The sequence below is a fragment of the Pinus tabuliformis genome, chromosome J (assembly GCF_031772625.1).
Source record: "Pinus tabuliformis cultivar Carrire ecotype Pingquan chromosome J, CPIR1, whole genome shotgun sequence".
Classification (NCBI taxonomy): Eukaryota; Viridiplantae; Streptophyta; class Pinopsida; order Pinales; family Pinaceae; genus Pinus; species Pinus tabuliformis.
The window spans coordinates 617003293-617009292 of record NC_142295.1 but is presented as its reverse complement, the minus strand read 5'-3'; the positions used below and the strand labels follow the sequence as shown (position 1 = coordinate 617009292).

General features: G+C 36.9%; 2 pseudogenes; one reads left to right on the top strand and one right to left on the bottom strand.

Annotated features, from left to right (window-relative positions):
- The first annotated feature begins 2773 nt into the window (after nt 1-2773).
- LOC149228464 (putative calcium-binding protein CML14 pseudogene) lies at nt 2774-4555 on the top strand (annotated as a pseudogene).
- A 605-nt stretch (nt 4556-5160) lies between these two features.
- Nucleotides 5161-5513, bottom strand: LOC149228463 (large ribosomal subunit protein eL33y pseudogene; annotated as a pseudogene).
- Between the last annotated feature and the right edge of the window lie 487 nt (nt 5514-6000).

The window sequence follows — 6000 nt, the reverse complement described above, 5'->3', positions numbered from 1 at the left end:
CAGATCAAATACAAGAGTAACAGTGTAATCGACTATCAAAAAGAGAAGGATTCTTTTCCTTGACTGAAAACGACACTTGCGACACTTTCAAATCCAAAGACGACAGTTCGATTAAGCTACCATTTTGTAAATGAGAACTGTGAATGGTGAAAAATACATAAAAACATTCACAAATATTTGCACAATGGAGGTTGGATGATGCAAAGAAAGGGGGTTTCAACAGTGGTCTACTGATCATAGACAGCAAAATTCCTGAATAAAGCTGAAGAGAATGAAGAAAAAGCCAAAATCTTGAGGCATAACTAGTCTTGTCTGATCATCGCACTTGTAACACAGGGAAACAGGGATGCATCCCACCTACTGCACATGGGAGGTGTGATGCATCCAGATTACCAAGAAGAGAAAGTGCGATGGTCTAGGGATGAGACTTTAACTTGGTTTTTTGTCACAGTTTGCAGCTTAGTTCAGGCATTTAGGTCGAGCAAATGATAGTCAGTAACTACAAAGTACAGGGCTGATCTAATGAGGTTACTCAAGCTACCTCTAGGGCACTTAGGATGTTTGCAAGTCAATTGTTCAGTTCATAAACAAACCCAGAGATTGACTGAAGCAACATTGATCTACTTTGCACTTGCATAGCAAATGCAGTTTGAAGGCTAGCTAGCTTAACTTCAAGCTCTGTCTGTGGTTTATGAATCAAACAAATAGAGACAAGCAATCAAACTAATCGCTCCCCAGCGGAGTCGCCATTTTGTTATTGGGAAATCTAGTGTCTATTCAGAGCTGCTAGTCCCACTAAGATGGGTAGCTGTCTTAGAAACAAACATATTAAAGTCACTTGTTTTTCCTTTACGAGAGAGAGATGAGAAAGAAGCAGAGAGTACCAACTTCAGTCTTCCACTTGGATCCTTGCTTGTTTCCTTTCCCCTTTGAGAGAATCTTGCCACTGCTTCCTTACTTGCCCCGTTTCAAAGAGCACCTGTAGATTCACAGCAGCATAATACCATCAAAGCATAGAGATATTTCACTGTAAACAATATAGGATCAGATATATATTGACCATATAAATGCATATATCAACACAATATTCAGAGATACACAAGAATATGGAGGAAAACTCAAATAGATTTATTAGTAAAAGTAGTAGAAGAGAGGATTACAACCACTTGGTCTGACCCAGTGCCATCCTCCCAGCTTGAAAGCCCTCTTCACCTCATACAAAGCAAGATCACCCAACAATGCCTTCAAAGAGAAACCAGCAATACCTCTTTGAAAATTACCAAATTCCAACCTTTGGATCTCTGGGATGAGGGATCCATTTATAGATATTTGCAGGTCAGCTTCTGGGATTTTGATTAGTGTCATCTCTCTAATAGTTCTTAGTTCGATTTGGAGATTTCATGATCTCCTACTCATCCTTGGGTGAATTCAGGGAGGCAAGTGTCAAATGAGTAGCTTCTAGAAGATTCTAAGGGTCTCCACCTAGCAAACTGCTTCTGCCATTTGTTTGCACTCGCTCATTGCACCCTACAGAAGGGCTTTCTAGTATGCATCGCACTTTTTGCATGTGGTAGGTGAGATCACCCTTTGCACTGGCCAGTCTGTATGGTCCTGCTTTGACTAGTTCTGAGTGGTTTTTCATGGAAAACTTCTGGGAGATGATGTAACCCGCTGACCTTGCTCCTTTATGGTATGAAACAACACTTTTAGGGACTTAAAATCCCTTGGCTTATGGACATATGTGATTGGGGTTGCAGTTCCCAAATATGTCTATAACACATGGCCCGGTCCTAGAATTTCAAGTTTGTTCCGCTTGTCGAGTCAAAATTTTGGGACAGTTATTTATTTTTTGTGCCTGTCATTTTAATGACAGCTTCATTTGGATGAGTGTAAAAGAAATTCATGTTTTAAATAACAATAATTTATATTTAAAATTTTCAATCCTAGGTGAAAAATGAAGTATAAGAAGCAAATTAAATATAGTTCAATACGTTTGAATGAGAAATTTAAATAATCATAAGAGGTTTGTTATTAATATCTCAGTTTGTTGAAAATGAAGCATAAGAATAGTTCGATATTTCTAAATGAAAATTTTAAAATGAAAATTAACCTAAGAGATTTAAAATATAATGAGTCATTGGTAAGTTAAACGGAAACATCTGCTATGAATATTTTATCACCAGGATGATGGCCAAGTAATATTTAATTCACTGTATTGTTGTGATGCACAGTCTTTTTCAAAATTTTTGTTTTTTGAAACCTCTGGAAATCTTGTGCCCTTTTCTCTAGGAAATGCAGAGAATATATTTTATTATCTAAAAGGGCTTGAATTTAGCATATGCCAAGGGTTTACAGTGGGCTTGTATATTCATATGTTAATCCGTATTCACAGTCTGATTTAAAATAGATTGCTTTGATCTGGGATGTTTTCGCCATATTCCTGTGAGAGTGCCCTAATTTTCAGTTTGATGCTCATGGATTCTTTGAAAATTTCAGTTTTGATCTATTTTAATGAACTGAGGCAATTCTGAGAATCGCCGGGTGGTGGGGCGATTCTCAGAATCGCCCTGCCACCGCCCCGCCACCACCACCCAGCGATTCTCAGAATCGCTCCATCTACTATGAATCACCTCAAACAATGTTTATTGGGCGTCCAATAAGATACTAAGCGGATTTTAGAGGGAATTTTGATGTTAATTAGTTTTGGCAAGAACAAACAAAATAGTTTTTCAGTAAAATTTCAGTTTTAATCTGGAGTGAGCAGATCGCTCCAATGCGGGACGTGATGAAATGGGACTTGAAGGGAGGGAGCTTCCATGTTCAGCTTAGGGATGCCTTTAAAGCCCTCGATAAAGAGGGCACCAGCAAGATTTCTGCCTGGGAACTCCGTTATATTCTTACCAGTGTCGGGGAGAAGCTGGAGTCGTCGGAATTTGATGAGTGGATTCGAGAAATTAAGGTCGTTTTGTTGTGACAATATCAGAGGCTCCATCTTACCTCAAGATTCCAACCAGTTTGTTTATTGTAACACTTTGTAGAAGGTGGCCTTGGAAATTGCACAATTCCCACGTCATGATTTATGCCATGCAAAGAAAACTTTGAAAGAGGTTGCAGTATTCACGACGCGTGCAAACCATATGGTTACGTGGCAATTGGGTATTCTAAAATCATAAAACTTTATCCGGAGACTCGCGAGCGCGCATCGTAAAACAATAAAACTAAAACTTTATGGGGTGAGTGCGCATTACAAAACCTAAAATGAACTTCATGTGGAGAAGGCATATTGTAAAATCCAAAACGTCAATGTCATGGCCCGGTCCTGGAATTTCAAGTTTGTTCCGCTTGTCGAGTCAAAACTTTGGGACGGTTATTTATTTTTTGTGCCTGTCATTTTAATGACAGCTTCATTTGGATGAGTGTAAAAGAAATTCCTGCTTTAAATAACAATATATTTAAAATTTTCAATCCTAGGTTAAAAATGAAGTATAAGAAGCGGATTAAATATAGTTCAATACGTTTGAATGAGAAATTTAAATAATCAGAAGAGGTTTGTTATTAATATCTTAGTTTTCTGAAATTGAAGCATAAGAATAGTTCGATATTTGTAAATGAAAATAAACCTAAGGGGTTTAAAATATAATGAGTTATTGGTAAGTTAAACGGAAACATCTGCTATGAAAATTTTATCATCAGGATGATGGCCAAGTAATATTTAATTTGCTGTATGGTTGTGATGCACAGTCTTTTTCAAATTTTTTTATTTTTGAAACCTCTGGAAATCTTGCACCCTTTTCTCTAGGAAATTTAGAGAATATATTTTATTATCTAAAAGGGCTTGAAGTTAGCATATGCCAAGGGTTTACAGTGGGCTTGTCTATTCATATGTTCATCCGTATTCGCAGTCTGATTTAAAATAGATTGCTTCGATCTGGGATGTTTTCGCCATATTCCTGTGAGAGTGCGCTAATTTTCAGTTTTCCAATGATGGCTTCTTTGAAAATTTCAGTTTTGATCTATTTTAATCAACTGAGGCGATTTGAGAATCGCCAGGTGGTGGGGCAATTCTCAGAATTGCACCGCCACCACCATTGGTGGTGGGGCAATTCTGAGAATCGCCCCACCACCCAACGATTCTCATAATCACCCCATCTGCTATGAATTGCCTCAAACAATGCTTACTGGGCATCCAATACAATATTAAGCGGATTTCAGAGGGAATTTTGATGTTAATTAACTTTGGCAGGAACAAACAAAATAGTTTTTCAATAAAATTTCAGTTTTGATCTGGAGTGAGGAGCAGATTGCTCCAATGCAAGATGTGATGAAACAGAAATTGAAGGGAGGGAGCTTCCATGTTCAGCTTAGGGATGCCTTTAAAGCCCTCGATAAAGAGGGCACGGGTAAGATTTCTGCCAAGGAACTCCGTCATATTCTTACCAACGTCAGGGAGAAGCTGGAGCCATCAGAATTCAATGAGTGGATTCGAGAAATTAAGTTTGATTCCGACGGAAACATCTGCTATGAATATTTTATCACCAGAATGATGGCCAAGTAATATTTAATTTTCTATATTGTTGTGATGCACAGTCTTTTTCAGAATTTTTGATTTTTGAAACCTCTGGAAATCTTGTGCCCTTTTCTCTAGGAAATTCAGAGAATATATTTTATTAACTAAAAGGGTTTGAAGTTAGCATATGTCAAGGGTTTACAGTGGGCTTGTCTATTCGTATGTTAATCCGTATTCACAGTCTGATTTAAAATAGATTGCTTCGATCTGGGATGTTTTCACCATATTCCTGTGAGAGTGCCCTAATTTTTAGTTTGCCGCTGACGACTTCTTTGAAAATTTCAGTTTTGATCTATTTTAATGAACTGAAATTTTTTTAGAGTAGTACATAGAATGTGAAAATGTCTACACCAAACAGCTATCATTACTCATATTGTCAAAATCATGATTTCATATTTCTAATGTAGCTAAAAATAAAATAACAAAAGACATAAATATTCTAGGAAAAAAAAGGTAAATTTGCATCACATCTTCCTATGAAGGAAAAATGTTCTCATAAATCAACGGATTTTTCAACAATAGGCCTCTCATATCGAAACAAAACTAAAATATTAAACATCCGAGAGTTTGTAGGCCAAGTAGTGACAACAACCTCATACGCTGCTGGGGTACATAAATACTCTCACTCTCCCTCCCATGGACTTTGGTGGCAAATTTTTTCTAAATTTTTCCCTAACAACACCATTGTTACCATGCGGCCTTATTACTTTGCCCCAAATACACCTGTAATTAGTTCCCCCCTTCTTGGTTTTCGCCTTGTAAATATAGGCCATCCTTTTGCCCAGATACTAATCCACTTCCTTTGGTGTATTAACTCCAATTTGAATTAGAGAAGTGTTTGGGTACTGGTTTGATTTTGACCTTTTGTAGCCGAGGATGATCCCTCGAACATACAACCTGATACGCTCTCCTTGGCGTCCCTTCACCATGTTGATCAAAATGGCTCGGAACATCTATCTCGCAATGTGATGTGAATTGAGTTTTACTTATCAATATCAATGCTTTCCCTTGAACAAGGGGTAGGCAATAATATTACATTTTGATAGGCACACTATGATTTAATAAATAATAGAGGTTGATGTATGTCGTTGAGCTTTTTTATAGGCATGCAACACAATGTTTTGTAGATGGATATCAAAATCTTTCTTTATCAAATTAAATAGGATAATTTTGAGCCATTATAAAGGTTGAAAATTGAATAATGTAAGTCAAGTCCAACATCGTATAGTGAAGATAAGAATGAAGTGTTCGTTATCTACTAAAGGGAATTGAAAAGAGTAAATCAATGGAGATATAAGTTTTAAACCAATTGATAGGGTTATATGACTAATTGTACATGAAAATATGGTTTAAAGAGAAATTAATGTACAAGTTTAAAAGATATTTGTAAAGAAGTTATTGAGAAATAAAACGTTAAAGGAGTTTCATGTAAT